The sequence below is a fragment of the Carassius auratus genome, chromosome 4 (genome assembly GCF_003368295.1).
Source record: "Carassius auratus strain Wakin chromosome 4, ASM336829v1, whole genome shotgun sequence".
NCBI classification, from domain to species: Eukaryota; Metazoa; Chordata; class Actinopteri; order Cypriniformes; family Cyprinidae; genus Carassius; species Carassius auratus.
This window is the reverse complement of record NC_039246.1, coordinates 2,476,149-2,501,107: the sequence shown is the minus strand read 5'-3', so window position 1 is coordinate 2,501,107 and position 24,959 is coordinate 2,476,149. Positions and strand designations below refer to the sequence as shown.

Here is a 24,959-nt window from a genome sequence, read left to right as displayed (position 1 = left end):
ATCTAAAATAGTCCGAATATAAACACTTATTATAGATGTACCCTAGTGATTCAGGACAAGCTAAAAACACGGTTTGGAAAATGGATTCATGGTGTACTCGCTTATTATATACATTTTTCTACATTTTGAACACAAACAAAGTTACGGACCGCAGCTCTGATTGGTTGTTTCTTACAGGGAGCGATGTATTTCTGCAAATGGCAATAGGACCACTGGGAGGAGCCAGAGGAGCTTGATTTTTTCACAGATTATCTGTCTCATATTCTACTGTCAGGACATAATGACAGGTTTAACAAATATGTAAAAAATATATTTTTACAAAAGTTAACTACTGCAGCTTTAACTACTAGGCATGTCCAGATATTTGTCATCTGGAAATGCTTTTGTACTGTTTTTTATGATAAAGTTATGTAAAATAACTGCTCAGTGCTACAAAACAAACAACTCTGCTAATGCTAACTTAATTCTATATAAACTATATACAAGCATTGACCTATTAGTTACTAGCGTAAACTGGACGCCCTGTAACTCACTGAACTGCCTGCGTTCACACGGTGCAGATGGGAGGGAGAACGGCTGACTACAGATTATGGGAATTAATTGTGTATTTCCCTCACAAAAAACTCACTTCACTGTGTGTGGTCTCTCTGCGCATTGCTTTGCGAGATCATGCGGCATGATTTTTTTTTCCCTCACTGTTGCACGAGAATATGTGGGGTGTGGCATGAGAGCATGAAAATTGGGTCAACTGCGTGAGTCTCACGCTGAATGTGATAGAGTTGGCAGCCTTGTGTTTAATGAGTGACTACGGGCGGGCCTGCCGCCACAGCAACAATCTACCAGCTAACACAAGGCTTGTTTGAGATGAGCAAAATCTGCGCAGAACTGATCACCGGTGATCACCATGAGATGCATGCTGGTTGGAAAAGTGTCTGAGTTACGTGCTCCTTGCTCTGATGTCATGCGTTTTCGATGTCTACTTAGTGTATGTTCACAACCAGTCATAAATTTGGAATCTTTTCTTTATGGCTTTCAAGAGAAGTCTCTTCTGCTCACCAAGGATACATTTATTTGATCAAAATTACACACACACACAAAAAAGTAATATTGTAAAAAAAACATTTTTTTAACAGTTTTCATACACTTTTTCGAATATACTTTAAAATGTGTTTATTGAAATAATTATGAGGCAAAGCTGAATTTTTCAGTAACTTTACTCCAGTCTTCAGTGTCACATGATCTTTTTCATATACTGATTTGCTGCTTGGGAAACACTTACATGCACCTAATCACATTATTGCCGCTATGATCAAAGTGTGCATCTGCTCATGACGTACATGAATGATGTGAATCACATCTGCAGTTAGCTTACTATGGTCATTAGTTCCACTGAACTCTATTGGTAATGATGGAACTTGTGACCATAGTTGGTTTTGGGAAACGCACCCCAGATTAGAAATGATGGGGATGAAAACTTTGCATTTTTGGAGAGCCGAATTTTTCCTTCGTGATTATTTTATAAATACAAAGTTCAAAACAATGAAACAAAGGTAATCTTTTGGAAAATTTCAAAAGTCTTTTCTACCACTGCACTGCTATAAAATTGTATGCATCCTTGCTAATTTTTATTTTGTGAAAATTAGATGAAGAAGTTTTCACACTGAAAGTGATATCGCTCTCATAGACGTGCCAGTCTTTATCTGTTTATGCAGCTAAACTGAATAAACGCAGAATGAACTAATGAAACATTAAACAAACCCCATAATTATGATGTAGTGCTAATTGACATATAATTTATTACAGTACAGAAACTATAAAGTATATTTTCTACCTTATTCTGTTCAGAAAATTAAAATAATTGCTAATTAAATGTAGCCTAGTATATAAAACAATCATAAATTGCCATTAGGAAAAAGTTATCAATTATAAATGATTGATTATTTTCCAGCAGTGTATTTGATTTCTTACAGCAAATTAAAAGTAATAAAAAGGAAGAGAATTCCTTGTAAAAAAAAAAAAAAGACATAATATAATAATAATAATAATTATGATAATATATAGGCTACATACATAAAATGATAGTATATGACATTTCTGTCACTTCTGAAATGATGGCTACGCCGTTGGTGTGACAAAATGTTAGCTTTTACATAATACTCTTAAAGCTCTTTTTTAAAATCTTGGCTTACGTAAATTTTTACATAATTCAAGTCGCATCATTAAAATAGCATTTAACAATGGAATTTTTTATTTTTTTTTCCTAACCTGTGGTTCTCTAACCATAAATGGTACTGTAATAGGGTGACCATATGAGCCATTTTCCCAGGACACGTCCTTGCCAGGATTTTTATATTGCCTAAAATATCCAGATTTTGGCTGTTTGTGCTGTGCAGATTGATAATTGTATGACATTCATAAGAGCTATAGAGATCAGAGCAGATGGCTCCTTATGCATTGAAATCACTCTCTTGGTACTTTGGTGTCATACAAAGATCGGTGCACAGCAACGCTTCAAGTTGAATGAACGAACAAACACCTAAAATGTACATGTATTTGCATTGCTTTGACCGTTCTCTGTAGATCTCACCTTATCACACTCCACGATTGGTTGATTATGTACCATACCTCCATGTTATTGGTCAAACTACTTTGGATGTTTTAGGCAATATAGAAATCTTGGCAAGGACGCTCATATGGTCACCCTAACTGTAATTTGCCCCCTGACTAAGCATTTAAAGAATTTAGGGGAAACAATAATCCTGTGAATGCACTTAAAGAATGCAGAATCTAATCGTTATAATCGAATTGAATTGAATCGTTCTAAATTTGCAAAAAACGTTCTTGAATCGAAGCGAAAACCTTTGAATTGTGAATCAAATCAAATCGCTGCCTTCCCAAAGATTCACAGCCCTAATATATATACACACTTTTGTACATCCTATCATACCGGTGACTGGGTGTTGCTGCAATAGACGCATTTTGCAGCATTAAGATTAACGATTAATCAATTAATTGATTTAAAGAGGATCGATCATGGAAATCAAACATTGACATCCCTACACAGAAGTATAGATAAACTACATTGATTTAAAATTTTTTTTAAAAACAACACTGATATCGGATCAGAATTGGCAGATACTGTCTCTTCTCATAGTGACAGCCAGTCACATTAGTTTTCTGGTATTGCATGCACTCGATTGGCTTGCGTCTGCGCTAGGGTATTTGCATAAGGCGTTCTGACTGGAGGGCGGCTGCATTGGTGCTTGAAAAGTTTTTGCATTATATGTCTGGATACCGCTGCACAAATCTTTCAACAACTAGAAATGCAGTTCAAGCATGGCCTTACATCCAGGACAGCAGAATGGTCTGGATGTCCTGAAACACATAACCAACTGAAATCAATTTAAATGTATTTGGTAGGGGCGGGCGATATCTCGATATTTAAAATATATAGAGATATTTTTTAAACATGATATGGATTTTGACATATCGTACATATCAGAATCAGAATCAGAAAGAGCTTTATTGCCAAGTATGCTTACGCATTCAAGGAATTTGTTTTAGTGACATAAGCTTCCAGTACACAGAGACAACAACACACAGAAAAAAAAAAACAGAGATTTACAAATTGGCAAATAAATAAGTGTATAAACAATTGTGCTATAAATGATAATGGAATAGGATTGAGTGAGATGCAGGAATGTTCTAGGATGGAGGGTTTACAAATAAATTTAAGGATATTGCACGTTTATAAGCATAAGTGGGGAACATTTAACTGTTCATGAGGTAGATAGCCTGGGGGAAGAAACTGTTCTTGTGCCTTGCTGTTCTGGTATTTGTGGCTCTGAGGCGCCGGCCAGATGGCAAAAGTTCAAAAATGGGGTGACTTGGATGTGAGGGATCCAGAGTGATTTTCTGAGCCCTTTTCCTCACTCTGGATGTATACAGTTCTTGAAGGGTGGGCAGGGGAGCACCAATAATCCTTTCAGCAGTCCGAACAGTTCTCTGTAGTCTTCTGATGTCTGATTTTGTTGCTGAACCAAACCAGACAGTTATTGAAGTACACAGGACAGACTCAATGATGGCTGAGTAGAACTGTTTCAGCAGCTCCTGTGGCCAGTTAAACTTCCTCCGCTGGCGAAGGAAATACAACCTTTGCTGGGCCTTTTTAACAATGGAGTCAATGTGATTGTCCCACTTCAGGTCCTGAGAGATGGTGGTTCCCAGGAATCTGAATGACTCCACTGCAGTCACAGTGCTGTTCATGATAGTGAGTGGGGAAAGTGCAGGGGGGTTTCTCCTAAAGTCCACGATCATCTCCACTGTTTTGAGCGTGTTCAGCTCCAGGTTGTTAAGACTGCACCAGACAGCCAGCTGCTCAACCTCTTGTCTGTAAGCAGACTCATCACCGTCCTGGATGAGGCCGATGACTGTAGTGTCGTTTGCAAACTTTAGGAGCTTGACAGAGGGGTCTTTAGAGGTGCAGTCGTTGGTGTACAGGGAGAAAAGCAGAATATATATATATCGATATATTGTTTATATTTAATTCTGATTCCGCCACTTTCCTTGTTTGTCTTCTCTGTGCTGTGCTCGCCCCCGCCTCCCTGATTTTGTTCCCCCTCCCCTCGTGTTCTGTCTCATTGAACCCGGCGGCGTCTTCAACCAGCCCGGAGGCTGCAGAACTAGTATCAAAAAAGACAACTGGCTCCATTATATGGAGATACTTCAGTTTTAAAGGTCCCGTTATTCACGCTTTTTTGAAGCTTTGATTGTGTTTACAGTGTACAATATAACATGTGTTCATATTTCGCATGTAAAAAAAACACAGTATTTTTCACACAATTCACCTATCTGTATACTGTGTTTTCACTGTCATAAAAACGGGCTGATGACTTCCTTGTTCTATAAAGTCCCTCCTTCAGAAATACGTAACGAGTTCTGATTGGGCCAGCGGTTCCTGTGTTGTGATTCGACAGCAGCTGAGCGCACGCTGCCCTCCTGGTAACACGATTGGGCTAGAACACACGTGCTGGAGATGTACTTATAATCACAGGAGCGTTTTTACTGACGAGATGCGCATGAAAATCGCATTAGTTTTTTTGCACAGCCCAGTTAACAAAACTAAACAGCGTTGCCCTTTGTGTAATAAGTTACAGAAACTGTTAAACGCACCAACTTAATAAAATTCACTTACCGGTTGTGGTCCATAAACAACGCCTTCTACAGACAAAGTGAACTGCTCCATCTTTCAAGAATAATCTTTGTGCGAATCCGGCATTAAACTGATTGAGATTGAGGAAGTTGTCCTCAGCAAAATGTGCTGCACATAGTTTTACAAGTGGATTATAATTTTCGGGAACCAAATTAAACATAAATTGTTACCAATCTAATCTCCAAGTACAGCGTCCCTGGGAAGCCCAAACAAAGATGATTGGACTCTGAGATGAAAATAACAGCGTTTCAACGACATGGTGACAAACACAAACTCAGCTCTTCCTTCTTCTCCGTCGGAGCACAACAAGACCACACCCCCTTTGTTGTGTATTCCTGTGGGCGGAGGTTAGTCAAAAAACTGTTTTAGTGATGTCATTACTGCAGGAACTAGAGGACTGCAGTCCAAACGGGTAGTTCGATGTAGGCGAATTCTGTTAAATAAAATATCTCGCTTGGCATTGAACTTTGAGCTTTAGAATTTTACAGATATTATTTATACTCTAACAACAACATTACACACTAACTAAAGTTTAAAACATGGGATCACGAAGAAGGGGACCTTTAAGGTGCGGGCGAACAGCAGGCATGATTTGCGCGATGCAGAAAATGCAGACGGAATCGCGGAATCCAGTCATAAATACGGAATTTACAGTTTAACGTGGAAAGTCACAGAATTTGTACAATTTTGAATAAATTAATCAAAGTAGGTCATTGCACTCACATCAAATTGTGATATGGACTAATATCTGTAAATATTAAGCCAGAAAAGTCTATTTAAATATGAATCCTGCATGTTCTGCGCGTCTGTGTTAATGAATGGAGCAGAAGCACGGCTTCATTCATTAAACACAGAAGCGCGCGTGACGCTCGTGGTGATTTCAGCTTCTGTCATCTCACTAAATGAGGATGTGAACACATGAGGAACATCTCCAGAACTGCACTGAGAGCCACTTCATGAGCATATTACCGTTTGATTTGAGTAAAACTAGCGTCATATCACATCATAGACTGTAGTATCACATACACAGAACTGTAAAGGTAAACCCGTCAAAATAAAAGTCTGGTTTAGTTTAAAGACAATTATTTGCCAGAAATCGATTACTATTGTTTAGCAGAATGTACATAGCTCACTACTACTACTACTATTAAAATGAAACAAACATAATTTAAGGAATAATCGAACAACATTTCTTCCATGTTTTATTTTTAATAGTAAATCCCCTTTGTTTACAAAAAAATACAGTTTGCTTAATTTTCAATAATAAAAAGATAAATTAAATGAATGTTTTATGCCTTCATTAGATAACCCGAAAAAAATGTAAATAAACAGTATTTCAGAGGGGAAAAAACATTTCACATTAGGCAATTTGTTGTTTTTATACATTTAAATAATTACACATGCTAAAACACAGAATTAGGTAACAATAAAACATATGGTGAAAAAAAAAATTAAACAATTCATAGGACCCTAGTTTTTGGGGGTGACATTTTTCCTGTAAAGATATCGAGATCTCGATATATATTTTTTGCTCCATATCGCCCAGCCCTAGTATTTAGTCTTGCCTGAGTGATTCTGAAATAAACAGGTTTAGTTTTTCACTCAGGATAAACTGCTTTCTATGGAACAGTCTTCATGAAGAATGATCTCTTGATCCTGGATACTTGCTGCCATCCACATGGAGATGATTTGTGGTTGTGTCTAAAGGGTAATGAATCAATGTTACAAGAATACTGCACTAACAGCAGGATCAATAGTGCTGCATTCTTGTAACATTGATTCATAGCTTACATAAATTTACATTGCATTTTTCAAATTTATATTACATTTAGCTGACGCTTTTATCCAAAGAGACTTACAATTGCTATATATGTCAGAGGTTGCACGCCTCTGGAGCAACTAGGGGTTAAGTGTCTTGCTCAGGGACACATTGGTGTCTCACAGTGGATTTGAACATGGGTCTCTCACACCAAAGGCATGTGTCTTATCCACTGTGCCAACACCGACCCATGTAAATGTTTTCAGTACCGAACAAGTCAGGAACCAAATTAGTACACTGTAAAACATCATAGCCCAAATAAGTTATATGAACTTACTTTTCCTCTTTAACTTAAATTGTCATTTTAAGTTTTGAATATTGAACTTAAGTTTATACGTTATTGAAAATTAAACGTAAAGTAAATGACGGCTTTAATGTAAAGTTTAAATGTAGCGCCCTCCTCCCCGATTTAAATGGGAGGGGCCCTGAGCTAGTTTATTGTTAGATCTCTCTAAGTCTAAGTGTTGTCTTAACTTCTTCTGAGTTTTGTCTGGCTTGTAAAAGTTCATTTAACTTGTGTCTGTAATTTATATGTTGGGGGAGGGGCGATACATGAAGACTGCGAAATACAGAGAGAAGCCATCGCCATTTTGAGTTAATGCAGCTGCCTGGAGAACTTACATGAATTCATGTCGAGAAAAACAAAGAATGCGAGGAAGGTGAGTTTTTTTTTTTTAATTTGTAATGGTAAATTAATAATGTTGCGATTTATTGCATGTTAGCCAATTTGACTGTGCTTCACGAATGTAATACGACACCACACATTTTTCCCTCGTTAATTCACTGTTTTCCAGAGCCTCAAACGCTAAAATATTTATATCACTTTGGTTCACAGTGCTTATATTTTAGTTGGTCTTCAACCTAAAGTCTGCAGGTATTATTATTTATTGCATTGACCGTGCTCTGAGCCGCCGTCTGTGAACACCCGGTCAAGCCTGCCGTCGCCTGGATTTTGCTGCACATCTGTTTGTGGCATTAAGGTGTCGCGATGCATTAAGCTGACAAAAATCTTCTTTCTCTGCTTTTTGGCCACGCCACGCATTTGTACTGTAATTAAAAAATAGACAAATGTTCAAATCCAGGAAGCGGCTGCTTGACCGGGTGTACACAGATAAAGAGGCACTTGACTGGGCAATATAAGGACACAGAGTTTTCCCTCGTTAAGTTTACTAGAGCCTCAAATGCTAAAATAGCTTAATATTTCACTTGGGTTTTCATGCTTATATTTTAGTTACTTTTAAACATTTCTGACAGCTGTTTGTCTACTAATTTTTGTATAACACAATGTCATATGCTTATTTCGTATTGCTTCTACTGATATGCTACTGCTTTTTCAATTTAAATTTCATTAGGAGAACAAAATGTTTAAAACCAAATGTGTTACCTGAGGTTGCAGGTTTGAAATATGTTTTTATTAAGCCTATCTGTGCATTACACAAAATATTTTTTTATTTTTACTAATACTGGAAGTATTTTCAGTACATTGTATGTTCTTTAACTAAACAGACAACAGTTTTTCTGTTCTCTGCAACTTGGGTGGCATTTAAGAACCAAGGACTTAAACTAAGTATAGTGCCTTTTAGAAGGAAATACTTTTCTTTTATTTATCTGCAACATTGTGTTGTTTAATTACAGTTCTGCTTTTGCATAATAAATGTTCTCAAAATGACATAAAACGTTTCTCGATTTCTTAAAAAAAATACATTTAGCAGTTTGGCTTTCCTAAGGGTCTATGTAACCTTTTCTGAAATAGTTCTATTATAATTTATATATCGCAATATATATTGTTATCGCAAGAGGCTGCAATATGGACTACAGTTTTGCCATGCCGTACGAAATGAGATGATGCTCGAGTACATCAAGCTGCCAGAATGTGAGGAGATTCAAACCGTACTTCTAGGATTTTAAAATTGCTGGGGTTTCCCTCAGTGTGCCGGGGCTATAGACGGGAGTAATATCCCAGTCATCGCTCCACCTGAGAACCATGCAGATTATTTTAATCACAAGGGATGGCATTCTGTGATCTTGCAAGCAGTTGTGGACCACAAATACTGGTAAGGACATACATAATTTATATTGATGTGTCTCCCTGGTTGTTGCTATGCCTTTTCCTAGTTATTGTGTTATTACGTGTTGTCTTTCATTTGTTTCTGTCACTGTCTTTACTCAGATATCATGTTTTTATTTTTATTAATGTACAATTAATATGTCCACCCTAATAGTTTCACAAACATCAACATCGGATGGCCAGGAACTGTTCATGACTCCAGGGTTCTTCGTAATTCTGTTATCTACGAGAAGGTAGAAAGAGGAGTCCTCTTTCAAAACTTTATTTTATTATAAGAGTTATTTTTTCTTGTAAACTTAAATTCAGCCTTCAATGTGTGCAAAGCATACATAGTATAGAACGGTATGTACATAAACTATACTGAACTATTCCAGCTTTATCTACTCACATATTTATTAATCATGCTAAATGTTACTGTCATGAAGTATGGATCAATGATATTGACGTGCAATTAAATAACTTAAAACATTTATCTTGATTTGCATAGTAATGTCATTATCACAGTATTTATCTTCAGCAAGAGTTGTAATTTGTTATTTTCATGACCAAAGACCACTGAGGAGATCCAGGGCACACAAGTGCCCATCATGCTGTTGGGGGATACAGCCTACCCACTTCGGTCCTGGCTAATGAAGGGGTACCCAGAAACTGCGAATCTGACCAAACACCAACGTCATTTTAACAAGAGACTAAGCAGGGCTAGAATGACGGTGGAGTGTGCATTCAGAAGATTGAAAGGTCGGTGGAGGTGCCTGTCAAAACGTCTTGATGTGGACATATAACTGGTCCCCACAGCTATCTCCACATGCTGCACTCTGCATAACATCTGTGAAAAACACAACGAGGCCTATAGTGAAGATCTTAGTGCAACTGGATCTCCTGATGTACCACCAGGTGATGTTTACCCCGTTGGGCATTGCAGACATCCAGCCACTAAGAATCAGGGAGGCACTGACCCAATATTTTGATCAATAATAAATGTAATAAAAGATAAGACAACATTTTATACACATTACAATAGGAAAAAAACCTGTAGTTTAGTCTGAACTAGACATTCCGGAAACACTAGAAAACATGTAATCCTGACTAGTCAAAAACTAGAAAAAAAAATCTACAAGATGACTTGAAAATTACTAGTCATCCTCCGAAGGCAGGGGTGATGAAAATTGTTACCTTGTTAGGTTTGAATTTGGATAGTGGGAACTGACTGGCTTAGAGCAGATGCGGCCCTGTTGAGAGGGTGGAGGTAGAAGGGTGGAGTAGATTTTTGGTGGTGGGGTATCAGGAGGGGTGTAAGATTATCTGAAAAGAATGGAGGGTGGGAATAGTGAAAGGGACCAGCAGAGACATAATCCCGGTAAAAGGGGGGACAGGGGTGGCCATCATTTTGGGGAAAACTTGGGCGTGTGTGATCCTGAGTAAAGGGACCAGGGTGGGAAAAAACTTGACTAAACCTAGATGGGTGAACCTGATCTGGGTAATAGCTTGACCCTGTGGCATGGCCTGGTAAGGTGGTGGCTGGTACGATGGTCTTCCTGCAAGAAACTGTGTAAACAGTGTCATCATCTTTAATTCGTGGGCATGCAGGGCTCATCTGCCTGAGACCGGGCTTCTTTGATGGTCTTTGAAAAAACATCCATTGTGGATTCAAGCTTATATTTTTGCTTTCTATGTGTGGTAGGTGCACCTGTAAAAAGACAAATTGTTTTATATAATTAGCAATTTGTTTGTTGACTACTTTATCAATTACTGCACTATGAGTGTTGACCAATAATATTATAGCTGTATTGCTTTAATATTTATTTTTTTTACAATAAAATATGTACTTTACATCGTGAATGAAAATGAAATTACCTATTTGTAAAAAACTAACAAATTAAAATTACGGTTATAAAAATGTCTATTAATCCTACCTGGTGTACTACGGTCCAGTTGATTTGAGCAAGGTGTTGGTGTTGAGGCCCTTGTAGGTAACTTCTGTGGTGCTCACACTGGATGAGGCTCTCTCATTGAATGATGTGGTATCACTGTGGCGTGTCAGGGGGCTCATCTGTTTGACAAATGTTGAGTTGTAAATTTACAAAAAGTGGCTGATATGACCTAAAGAGGAGCACTGCTAAGTTACCACGAGAATCACCCAAATAGCCCCTCATGTTGAGGGAAGCGATGCTTGAGGTGAATACACACTGGCTGAATGGAGCCCAAGGAACCAAGGTCTAGTCATCTCAAGAAAGGGAACGAAGCGGATTGTGTAACCCTTATCGTACAAGATTTCAGAAAGTTTGCAGAGTCTTACGTGCAAACTTACCACTTGTGGATCTCTAGAAAGTGTGCAAAGGTTTTACGTGCACACTGACCACCATGTGGTTTTGAGAAAGTACACAAAGCTTAGTGTGTGTACCTAAAGGTTCCTAAATGTCGCATAGGCCCTGAATCTCAGAGGAGAGGCAAGCTCTATTTTACAAACCTCGGGCGAAGGGGAGCATCACCTGAGGCAGCATATACAAGAAGACTTCTGTAACTGCCACCTCCACTTCCCGCTAGATGTGACAGCACCCCTAAGCAGCCAGGAGACCCCTCGGGGTGACCTGGCCGGACATCCATGAAATTCACTGCAGTGCTGTGCCAGGCCTGATGATCAAGGAGGCTCCCTCAGAAACCTGTGATCTCAGCCGCCTAATACCGGAACATGAAGCCGGATGGCTGGTCCTGGCGAGTGTTTAGTAAACACTGTAACAGAGCACTGCAAAAGGAAACTCGAAGAGTTTATTAGTAGACACGTAACCACCAGCAATTAAATACACATAAGTATATACAGAGATGGTTACATTTACACACCCACCCTCCTGCACTGGAGCCCCGCTCAAGGGGCTCCTCCTTTTAGTCTGGACTAGGGTTGTAACGATATACCGTTATGACGCTATACCGCAATATAAATATGTACGGTTATCATACCGTGTACATTTGCTTATCTACGGTATTGAGAAAAAATAACAAACACAGAATCTCACCTGCGCCTATGCAACAACTTTCCACCTAAGGGGCCGTTCACATATCGCGCCTAAAACACGTGGAAAACGTTAGACGAGCTGCTTTCTGATTTTTTTTCCCAAAGCCTTCTGGCACTTGCACTCTTTGAGGCATCTGCCATTGCTAAGCAACAATGACCCGCTCTCTCCATGAAGAGGCGGAAATTTCAGCAATGGATAAATTCATTTGCAGCATTAAAAATTGCTTGCAGTAGCTCTGCTACTTGATTTATTTAAAAATGGCAATCCATATACAGCTATGATCAGCTGTTCCTTCATCTTGGCTGAGCTTTCAATGTTGTTACGGGAAAGGTGAGGAAGCTACATGACCTGCGATGCGCTTGCGGCATTCTGAAAAGTTGAGATGATTCCTCTAACCCCTGCCCACAGGTGGGGGAGGAGCGCGAGTTGCGACACTAGCCTTCTGTTCCCGTCTTTGATCCTCAGATCGAGACAGGCCAGGACCCCTATGTCGTTCGGGCTCAGACCTGGACCTTCGTGGAACGAAGGATCTGAAAGCAGCAGAGCGCGCCTTCGAAAAGCTCAGAAGGCGAAACCTGAGCATCGAGAAGGAAGCATTTTCTTTCCTCCCGATGTCAGATCAGTCTGATATGCTTGAAGCACCAGCATTGTGTGTAATAAAGCCACAGCCTGACCTGCTACTGCGTATGCCTTGCCATTTAAGCAAGATGATTTTCTGAAGGGGCTTAGATGAAAAGGAGGGAGATTAAGAGAGGATGTGTCACAGTGTCTGGGTTGTGTTCCCCGGGGTTCCACTAGATGTCCTCCTTTCTCACGGTGTCTGTCACCTTATCACTTCCTGTTCCCTTATTTGGTCACCTTTCTCCTTGTTTTAGTTAATTGATTGTTCCCCACCTGTCTCCAGTTCCCTCATCATCCTTCTGTGTATTTATACCCGGTCTGTCTTAGTCTTTGTCACGGAGTCCTTGTCTTATATGTGATACTTTCCTGAGTCTGCTCTTGCCGTGTGTTCTTGTCTTTGTTTGTTATGTTATTGGATATTTTGGTTTTGACCCTGCCTGGACTGTTTACCCCTTTTGGATTGCCCCTCAATAAACCTCTTACCTGCATTTGGATCTCTCCTGTGTTTCGTGTATCACCATACGTGACAGAAGGACTCCGTCTACCTTGAGATCCAGCGGTATGTCGATTAACGCTTCTTCCCCAGCCACCGAGCGGGAGAGAAGCAATCGGTTTGAGGGAACCCGTCTGGTCGTATTTCACGGGACCAGGGGAGGTCGCCGAGGAGGAGGTTGGCGAGAGGAAGCTCAGCATCGCTCTCCACCATGGCCCCCCTTCGACTCTGGGCTAAAGTGGGAGGGACCAGAGCCGTCGTCTCACCAGGGCAGAAGGAGAAAGCCAGCACCACTGCCCATGATGGCCACAGGTCCAGCGCCACAGCACAAGATGGCCACCAACCCAGCGCCGCTGCGGTTCATGGCCACCAACCCTGCACCACGAGGCAAGATGGAAGCCAGCCTCACACCACAGTGCAAGATGACTGCCAGCTCAGCACCAACGCCCAAGATGGCCACTGACACCTTTCTCGATTACTTCGAGATGCTGTCGAAGATCCTTGAGATTCCCAAGATGGTTCACGTCATGGCTGCTGAGCCAGCGCCTCAGCACAAGATGGCCGCCAGCCCAGCGCCACAGCACAAGATGGCCACCAGCCCAGCGCCACAGCACGAGATGGCCGCCAGCTCAGAGCCACAGCACAAGATGGCTGCCAGCCCAGCGCCACAGTACAAGATGGTCGACTCAACGCCTGAGTCTCCAGACAAGGTGCCACCAACTTGCCATCATAGAGGACGGAGGAGGAGGAGACAGGCGTCTACCGTTCCTCAGAGCCCAGAGAACGTACCCGAGCGGGCCGCTGCCGTCCAGGAGGACGTTCCCGAGCGGGCCGCTGCTGTCCAGGAGGACGTTCCTGAGCGGGCCGCTGCCGTCCAGGAGGACGTTCCAGAGTGGGCCGCTGCCGTCCAGGGGGACTTTCCTGAGCAGGCCACTGCCGTCCCCGAGGCGGTGCCCGAGAAGGCCGCTGCCGTCCCCGAGGCGGTGCCCGTTGCTGTTCCGGAGGCCAAGGCGGTGCCCGATGCTGTTCCGGAGTCCGAGGCGGTGCCCGAGGCCTTGCCCGATGCGGTGCCCGAGGCCGATCCCAATGCCGTGACCGAGGCGGTGCCTGAAGCCGAGGCGCCTCACGTCTCCACAGGCACTCCAGAGTCGAGTCAGGTTCCCGTTGCCCCTCCAGAGTCGAGTCAGGTTCCAGTTGCCCCTCCAGAGTCGAGTCAGGTTCCAGTGAACTCTCCAGAGTCGAGTCAGGTTCCAGTGAACTCTCCAGAGTCGAGTCAGTTCCCAGTGAACTCTCCAGAGTCGAGTCAGGTCCCAGTGAACTCTCCAGAGTCGAGTCAGGTCCCAGTGAACTCTCCAGAGCCGAGTCAGACTCCAGGGAACTCTCCAGAGTCGAGTCAGGGGTTCGTGGACCCTTCAGAGTCAGAGCTAGTCACCGATGACCTTCCGGAGTCAGGGCTAGTCACCGATGACCTTCCGGAGTCAGGGATAGCCACCGATGATCTTCCAGAGTCAGGGCAAGTCACCGCTGACCTTCCAGAGTCAGGGCTAGGTACCATGGACTTTCCAGAGACAAGGCTGGTCACGTTGACCTTTCAGAGTCAAGTCAAGTCACTGGTGATTGTCAAGGACTGAGTCAAGTCACTGGTTATCGTCAAGGACTGAGTCAAGTCACTGGTGATTTTCAAGGATTGAGTCAAATCACCTGTGATCTTCATGGATTGAGTCAAGTCACCTGTGATCTTCATGAACAAAGGCAAGTCACCTCTGATCTTCATGAGCAAATACAAGTCACCAATGATCTTCATGAGCAGTGTCAGGCCAGCACCGATCTTCTGGAGTCCAGTAAGGACACCAGGGGATTACCAGAGTTTCGTCGTCCCGTTGGTCCGGCTGCACGGAGGTCTGCTCCGCCTTGGGGGGCTCTGGTCCTGACCACATGGCTGTGGTGGTCTTCGGCTCCGCCCTGGGGGACTTCCGCTCTGACCACACGGTTGTGGTGGTCTTACGCTCCGCCCTGGAGGAGTCTGGCGTCGACCATAAGGACGTGGTGGTCTTCTGCTCCGCCCTGGGGGGGCTTCATGTTGTTTTTTTTGTTTTTTGTTTTTGTGTTTACTCCTGTCCCTGTTCCTCTCTGTTAGTCTGGCCCTCCGTCCCTCCCCCTGAACCTCCTCCGCTCCTCCTCCCTCCTGGTCTCCCTGTGTTGTGTTTCATTCTGGTACCTGTTCCCCATGTTTTTCTTTTCTGGCCCTCCGTCCCTCCCCCGAAGCCTCCACCTGTCCGCCTCCCTCTGGTCTCGGTTTTGTGTTTATCGTGGAGCGTCTGGGAGCCGCTCCGTAGAGGGGGGGTATTGTCACAGTGTCTGGGTTGTGTTCCCCGGGGTTCCACTAGATGTCCTCCTTTCTCACGGTGTCTGTCACCTTATCACTTCCTGTTCCCTTATTTGGTCACCTTCCTCCTTGTTTTAGTTAATTGATTGTTCCCCACCTGTCTCCAGTTCCCTCATCATCCTTCTGTGTATTTATACCCGGTCTGTCTTAGTCTGTGTCACGGAGTCCTTGTCATATATGTGATACTTTCCTGAGTCTGCTCTTGCCGTGTGTTCTTGTCTTTGTTTGTTATGTTATTGGATATTCTGGTTTTGACCCTGCCTGGACTATTTACCCCTTTTGGATTGCCCCTCAATAAACCTCCTACCTGCATTTGGATCTCTCCTGTGTTTCGTGTATCACCATACGTGACAGGATGTTTCCCCTGCAGAAAGAAAAAAAAATTCACAGATAATTTATAAATTATTTATAAAAAATGTTGCTCTTTCTACAGGGGGCATTCCCTCATAGCCACTTTTGCGCATCACCTTGATGTCGGCAGATTACTTTCATGCCGAAACCGATGGATGCGAGAAGAAAACGGCATCTTTCATTTCTTTTTAATCTCTGTATGGAGATCATGCAGAAATAAAAGGCTCACCTGAGCTGGAGGGTTATGGTCAAAAGGTAATTTTCGCTCAATAACCTCCAACAGCTGTACATACGCAGGGCAGGAGAATTGAGAAGGCTAAGCCTCAGCTTCTTCACCATCCTCAAATATCTCCTGCTTTTCCTGGGTAAAAACCTAGCAGAGCACTAACCTCAGTATCAGAAAGTGTTAAAGATATAACATCATCCTCCCGAGGCTCTCTATTGTCCGCCGCCCTTCTTTCTTTCTTTTTTTTTTTTTTTTTTTTACGAGCGCGAAAGGGAAAGTCCCTCTTTAAACGATTCAGACAGACCCACCTGTATTCTCATGATCTCATTCTCTTCCACGCCTCAATGCGGACACGTCCTGAACCGCGGGAAGCAGATGGCTGCCTTTTTTCCCTTTTTCTTTCAGAAGAGAGACGAACGAGAGCGGAGGTTTTTCCATAGAAAAAACCGTGCTTCCCCATATCTCGTGAAATTTCTTCAAACACGGATTTATTTCTGTAAGATCCCTGCATTTCTGCCTGTACTGTCTCTTCGCCGCAAGTACTTAAAAGACATGAAACCTCCGCATTGCTCCACTGTGCGTATACTTTGTACTCCATCACACCTATAATAAGTCATGTGATCTCAGTTGGTGGTGTCCACCTGAGTTGACGTCACTTTTTTAATGACGTACGACTCGCATTTACTGGGGAATATCCGATGTGTCTGCTTACATGGCCCACACAAATGCACGTACCCGATTCATATCTGATATATGAATATATGAACATATATGAACATATGAATGAACATATGAATATATGAATGAGGCCTGAATCCGATCTGAGAACATCGGAATCCATGCGTTTTTTTCCTGCTTACACGTTCACCGGTCATATCCGATCTGTGCCACATGAGGGGAAAAAATCAGAATTGGGTCACTTGAACCATGCAGTGTAAATGGGGCCTAAGAAACATTTTTAATTGAAACCAGAGTTTAAGAGGCACAAACAGCCTATATATAATTTTAATGAATTTGAGCAAATAGAATAACATTTAAATAAAATATTATATAAAATAATAAATAGAACATTTAAATGTTTGAATTTTTCAAAGAAACAAAATTAACAATAACATCTAAAACACCACAAACAAGATTAATAGTAACAATAATAAGAATTAGGTAACATTTCAATAGAACTATTCAAATCCAAACTTGTGTATTTGTGTGCGCACATATGCATACATGATCTCCTTGGAAAAAATACATTTGCTAAAAAACGAATTAAAGGTTGTATCAGCAATTTCAGGCCCAAAAAAGGCCCAACCATAAATGATCACATTCATCTAATCTTTCCTAATGATCCGCTAGCTGGCCGCCCCATAAGCATGCCGTCAAAAAAACGCGTCTCTGTAGTTAACCTAGGCTCTGAGATCTGCACACAAAAAAAGTTGCTTTCACCACCACTCAAAACAAAAACAAATAGTGTTCCAACCAATCACAGACGGGGGAGGGTGTTGTGAGGTTTTGTGCTCGTGTACGGCTGCACGCGAAGTCGGAGAACACAAGCACAAAACCTCACAACACCCTCCCCACAACCTTTAAGAGAGGTGCCAATACTTGACTTATAAGTAGGCTGTTAACTCAGAATTGTTCTCATCTTGCATTCCTGGAAGTCATTTATAACCTCATCATATGAGATCTGGCTGCCTATCTGGTGATTGATGCTAATCATTGCCATTCCGCTCAGGCGTTCCTGACACATGGAGGACCTCATGAAGGTTTTTATGAGTTTAAGCTTAGAGAAGCTTCTCTCTGCAGTTGCCACTGTCACTGGAAGAGTGCAGGCTATCCTCAGTGCTACCCAAAGATTTGTGTATAACTCACACAGCCCCATTAATGTATATAAAGAAGAAGCTCTTTGAGAAGCTCTGGAAGACTGTATCTCCAAGGCTAGCTCTCTCCAATCAATATCTGCCTCATCTCCGTAGGGTGTGTGTTTTTCAGAGCTGGCCACGTTGTTCTTTAAGTAACTCTGCATCCAGTTTGTGTAAGTTCAGGAGCACTCCGAATTTATCTTTTACTTCCCCCATTGATTTGAATCGGTCCTCCAAAGACTAGATGCTACAGTCCACCACAACATTGAAAAATCCTGTTTCCAATCTCTTCATTGCAGTGATCACTACCTCGTCAGCTGCCTCATAGGTAAAGTGCTTCTTTGTACTTCGCGGCCTCTTCTCTTTCAGCACTGCCTCAACATTCATGTTTTCACAGAGCTCTTTTGCAGTGGTCTGAACATCTACAAACTCACTTGCCCTCTAGGTCTTTAGAGATGCTTTGATTTTATTTATGAGACTTACTGCTATGTCCAGCTGCATGTTGACAGACTGAAGGAGTTTGCTAACTGTGTTAATTTTTGATAGATTGTCATACCAGACAACTGTGCAGATCTGGAACCTAAATGATCCAATTTCCCTCACCTCAAGCAAAGCTTCCCTGACTTGCGTAAAAGCGCAATGCTGTTAATTCGGCTTTCCCACCTTGCTTCACTCCAGGTCTTGACAATGAGGTCCAAATGATCTTTTAAGATGGCCCACTTCTGGGATGCAGCTGCAAATAAGGTGTACAATTTCTGCACCACTCCGAAGAAGTAAGTGGCATCCACTGACCCCTTGGCTGAATCTGTCACCATCAGATTTAATGTGTGGGCTGCACAAGGTACATAGAGAGCTCGAGGATTCTTCTTCAACAGCCCGGCCTGTGTCCCTTTATTTCGGCCTTTCATGTTGGCACCATTGTCATAAGATTGTCTTCTGCAGTCCTCAAAGGGGATGTTCAGCTCCTCTAGCCTTCTTAGAATCAGTGTGGATAAGCCAAGTCCAGTTGATTCATGGGCTAATAGGAACCTCAGGAAGTGCTCTCTGATTTCTGGTGTGTTTTTTAGGTCGACTGTACGCATCACAACAGACATCTGCTCCTGGTGGCTGACATCTGGAGTGCAGTCCAAAATCAGGGAAAAATACTTTACCACCTCTTTTAGGAAGTAACCATTATTGCTGACATGTAACGTATCAACAGATTCTCTAAGACCCATGTTCCTCTCTGATAGAGATTGTATGATTGACACAAGTCTAATGAGGACCTCTCTCCACCTGTTTCTCTCTGCCTCTAAGAGGGACAATTCAGTCGTAAATCAGTGGAAAATGAATAAAAATCATGATTCTGTCTGAATAAATATGAAGTGAACATCAGTAAATATCCCCGCTAACAACATTACATAACTGTTACGTAACTGCAACGTAATCTGCTACGTCATGGCAACGTCGCGGATCGGTAGTTGTGTGTTGGTAATAAGTTGGTATTTTTTTATAATTATGTATTATTTTATGGGCGGACATGCAGTTATTAAACATGTCCTCATATGCCCAAACTAATTTAAAGGATGTTTCATTTCAAGGCTTAATGATGAATACATACTCAAAATGAAATGTTCATTTATTAACAAACAAATATGAACAGTAATACACCCAAATTATTAATAAAAACATAGGACATAGCAAAATATGAAATGAAAATAGCGAATGAAAGCATTCAGCCCATACAGAAATACACAAATTGAAATATTTTAATAATAAATACATTTCCATATATTTAAATATCTATATCATTCTGTAAGCATCCAGGGTCAAAACATTATGCAAAAATATGCAAGTCCTAGGCACTCAGCACATTGCATTTAAATATTTAATAGCCGTCATTAGCCATGCACACAATTCATCAACTAATCACAAGCTCCCACAATAATACATCAGCTAATCACATCCTTAACCAAACCACTACAAATAATTAATTGAAAATCATATGCAATAGCTTATGAACAGATGTATTATAGCAAATCAAGTTTAATGAATCTCACACCTATAATACAGTTCACACTGCCACAAAAACTATAAAAAAAAAAAACATGCTTATTTTGTTTTGTTTGGACTGTGTTTAGTCTGTTCGAGTATGGCAGTGTGAATTGGCTTTTAGGTGCTTTGGAAACCAAAAACAAACAAACAAAAAAAAATGTTTAAGCAATTAACATTAAATTCTTAAATCTTAAGTAATTCTTACTTTTTCTATTCTTGCAATATTCTAGTGTTCATGTCCCTGAGTAATATCTGCATCCACCGAAGTCTGAAGAGAACACAATATACTAGTAGACAGCAATTCTCTTGAGAGAGAGAGGTCTGGTGTGGAGGTGGATCTGGAACTGACTTCTTCTTGATTATCGGTCTTCACAAAGTGTCCTGAAATACAATTCAAACATTAACAATGATTGTTATAAATGTAATGTAAGGCTCTTATATTCATAATGCTCATTTTGGATTCTACAGCTCATTTTGGAAATATATCAGTAATATGCAGCATGCACAATACAAGGAAGTGGTCAGTAACATCATCACTTATGATGGTATGATATCTATATCAGTAAGGCTACTTTAAGAAAAAACAAAATTAAGTTGTGTTATGCATTCAGATAGTTAGACATACTAAAACACATTTCATAGGGCCCTAAAAAGGTTTTTTATTTTTATTTATTCTTTATAAATTGATGTGAAAATGTATATACTATTAAAAAGGAGTTGAGAAAATTTAAATGGTGGAAACTTTTTTTTTTTCAATTAAAGTGGAAATCAGTTTACTAAATAAAAATCTAAAGTAAACTGACTGCTACTTTAAAAGGACATTATTTTGTATACTATATAATTTTTTACTTCCCTGTCAGTTGAGTTTGTGGCTAAACCTTTTGCAATATTTACATGTTGTTTATACCTGCATAAAATGTATTAAAATAGATGTTGAATTTCATAAAGTACAATTAGATTTCAAAATACACCTACATTTTTTGCATTTTGTGTATTTTAGTTAAATAAAAGACAAATTTTACATATATATATTTTATCATTGAGGATTTCTTTAAAAAAAAAAAAAAAAAGTCTCGTCTCGTTAACCCAGTCTCGTGTTTCGTCACACCCCTAGTAGCCAGAGCAAGAGATACATTAGATTTCTTTTGCATGTCTGACAGAGTAACATTTAGCAGAAGTATTTCAAAAGAGTTAAACCTGTATCCTGTTTTCTGGGTAACATTGAGAATATCACTATATATTGTTGACCAGTCTGACGGGGCTCATGCTTATAACAGTAGTTTGGTGGAGTAGACTCATTTAGACCAAAATAATCATTTGGTTTTAGGCAGGTTTCAGTCAAGCAGAGTACATCAAAACTATTATCTGTGATCATTTCATTTACAATAACTGCTTTGGGTGTGAGGGATCTAATGTTTATAAACCCAAACTTAAATTTTTGGTTTAATCACCATCAGATTTTTTTCTAGAGCCTCCATGAAATTTATATTCTGACTTCACTATTCGGGGAACAGAACAGTGTGAATTTTTTCAACGAAGACGATGACAAAATTTTTTTGTTAACAAACATTTTTTTCTGTAAGTAAGATGAGACGTTGACGAGCTAAATCAAATATCTGATAATAAAAACTATGACAAAATTTATGCTTCATCTTCGTTAATCAGACTAGACGGGACTATAATATTATTTCAGGTCTACCAGATTTTGAAAATACAGGCGGACTCGTAACCCAAAAACGTTGCAGGTTCCAGTCTCATACCGGCAGGGATTGTAGGTGGAGGGAGTGAATGTACAGCGCTTTCTCCACATCTTCAATACCACCACTGAGGTGCTCTTGAGCAAGGCACTGAACCCACAACTGCAAAAAATGGCTGCTCACTGCTCCGTGTGTGTGTGTGTGTTCACTGCTGTGTGTGTGTACTTTGGATGGTATAAATGCAGAGCACTTAATCCGAGTATGGGTCACCATACTTGGCCACGTCACATCACTTTTTATCACTTTCAAAGATTCCAGTTATTAACAAATAGCAGTTTCTGTTCTTTACACCATGACAACAACCATTCATTTAAAGCAACAAGTCTACTGAACCTTTCGTGTCCTCGTCGATACGTGGGCAGTGGTCCTGACACGATGATCGTCGCCGCGGGCGTCGTGCTGCGAACCGTCTCGATCAGGCTCCTGAAATCCCTCTTCAGCGTCTCCGTCTGATGCAGCGTGGTGTTGTTCACCCCGCCGTGAAGCACGACCGCTCTGGGGCTCCCTTCACCCTTCAGGATCGCGGGTATCTGCGCAGAAACATCAAGAACACAAGCACGAGGGAAACAGTGAGTGTGCACTTTACCTTCGGCTAACATAACATGAACTTGTTGGACGATGGAGCCTCTGATGATCACAGCATCATGTGACTTTCAACCCATTACTTTTCTAGATTACTCCAGGACTCATTTCATGTATTTTTATATCAAATAAAAAAATATTTAGGTGTGGTAAAAAAAATTCATGGCACTTCAGTGTCTATAACTTTTAATATTTTTGAGCATTATCAAATCTGGTTGATCAAAAGTAAAGCCCAAAGGGTCTTCTTTCCAAAGACACCAAAATTATGTAACACACTGAAGTAGGAAACTGTTACAATTATAAGTTTGGTAGAGCACTTTCAACTGTGAGTCCCATAATGGGCGGTGCTGGCTAACAGGTTAAGATAGTTTCAGCCCATTTTAGACTGCTTGCAAGTGACGTCACTGATAGACTCTAGAGTGCAGACTTTTAAGGTTAATTAATTAGGTTACTTCCATTTATCTATTGACAAATGATCATCAAAAACATTTACAAAGCTATCAAAACTGCTCCTTTACGCATAAGATGTGATTAAAAGCCCAAATTTTCATTAATACTCTGTCTCCGCTGCTATTTAATCTGTACATGGATAATTTATCTAGGGAGCTAAAGAGATGTAGAACTGGCTGCCTGGTGGGTGATAGTCTCATTAATCATATGCTTTATGCTGATGATTTGGTGGTACTGTCTCCCTCCAGTGCTGGCCTGCAGCAACTTCTTAGAATATGCTCTCAATATGGGCAAATGTTTGATGATGAGTGTGGTACTGATTGCCAGAACCAAGGAGGATATGAAGGCTGTCTATCCTTCTTTCTCTTTGGCAGGTGAACCACTAGAGGTTGTAAAGAAAATTAAATATTTGGGACATGTGATAAGAGATGACCTCAGTGATGATGATGATGATGTGCAGCGTCAGTGTGGAAAACTGTATGGGCAGGCAAATATGCTGGCACGTAAATTCCACATGTGTACACCTGATGTTAAAATCTCACTCTTCAAAGCCTACTGCACTCCATTGTATACTGCCCACCTGTGGTGTAATTTTAGCCTGTCGAAAATGAAAAAACTTCAAGTGGCTTATAATGATGCACTGAGAATTGTGCTTAAAATTCCTAGGTGGTGTAGTGCCAGTGAAATGTTTGTGTCTAATAATGTGCCCACTTTTAATGCTGTTTTAAGAAATCTTATGTATAGATTAATGTGCAGACTAACAGGATCTAAGAATATGATTATTGCGTCCATAGCTGATCTTTCTAAGAGTGATACAAGGTATACATCTTGCTTTTGGAAACATTGGACCCGAAGCCTGTATATGTTTTAATGATGCCTCGTCTGCATCATCCTTATGTTTTTGTATTGTTTTATATGTATGTATATACTGTATGTTGTTGTCTCTATGGACCTATGTGTCTTGAATAAAAGTTGATTGATTGATTGATTGATTGATTAATAAGAGCTCAAATCTATTATGCTACAGTTATACTTCTACGCTAGCGTAATACTTGTTAGCAGACATTTCAGATAATTAAGGAAAGATGCCATAATCACAGAGGTATAAATATTAAATAAAAAAGTACTTAAAGTAGACTGTGGATAATATTAACATGTGTTACTTAACCAATCTGTCGCAGTTGTTGACCTTTTCTTTGGTATAACCAACTGATGAGAAACAGAGAAAATGTCAGACGAGTCCTCTCCTCTCCTCCTGATAACTCTCAACGGCTAGTAGGCTAATAAAAACAATAATATTAAAAAAGGGTTTTAGCCACTGATCTATATATATGACTGGATTGCTCATCGCGTTCTAAACTGCCAACAGACAGTGAAGCCACCGGAAGTGTTCGATCCGCCATCTTACTAATCCCTACCAGCAGAGAGCACCATTGAGTTACATTCAAACCGCTGACCTGAAATCTCGATTTGAAGCAAATCAGTCAAACGGGATTCGTTTTTATTTTGTGTATATTTGTATAGAAATTCATCTTTACTTCAGATGCTTTTGGGGCAGTATAAGCGATATATTTAAATCATTTAGGTGGGTGTGTCTGCTGCGCACTGACAACACAGGTAACTGATCCAACACAAAATATAGCCTATTTCTTTATGAACATAATTTCTCAGGAATAATTAAACATGAACGTATTAGTATCGGAAATGGATTTGAATATATTACAATGAATAATACAATTATGTTGTTTATATTGCTCTATAATGAAATTAAAAGCTTAACATACTATCTTGGAAATAAAGCTTTATGTCTTTACATCCGTGCTGTATATAATGTTAGTCAGTTATTTCTCTGAATAAATTCAGATTTTAGAATGAGCATGTGGCGAGGGGGGCGTGGTTTAGCGGAATCCGCAACGGGAGAGAGACGGAGGGAGCAGAGCGAGGCGTAAGTAGGTCAAATGCAAATAACGAACACGTGTGTTTGATTGCAGTAATTGGCGTGGAGAGACCGGATATAAGCCTAGTCACCGCAGAGAGAAGGGGAGAGAGACACGCTGGGACCTCGTTCTGCACTAGGGAAAGCTACAACAGTG

General features: G+C 40.8%; 1 protein-coding gene across 1 annotated transcript in view; it reads left to right on the top strand.

The window, feature by feature from the left end:
- LOC113066531 (gastrula zinc finger protein XlCGF57.1-like) overlaps nucleotides 1–24,959 on the top strand; it is a 1,043,158-nt gene that overhangs the window by 403,989 nt on the left and 614,210 nt on the right. The gene's annotated exons all lie outside the window — the stretch shown is intronic.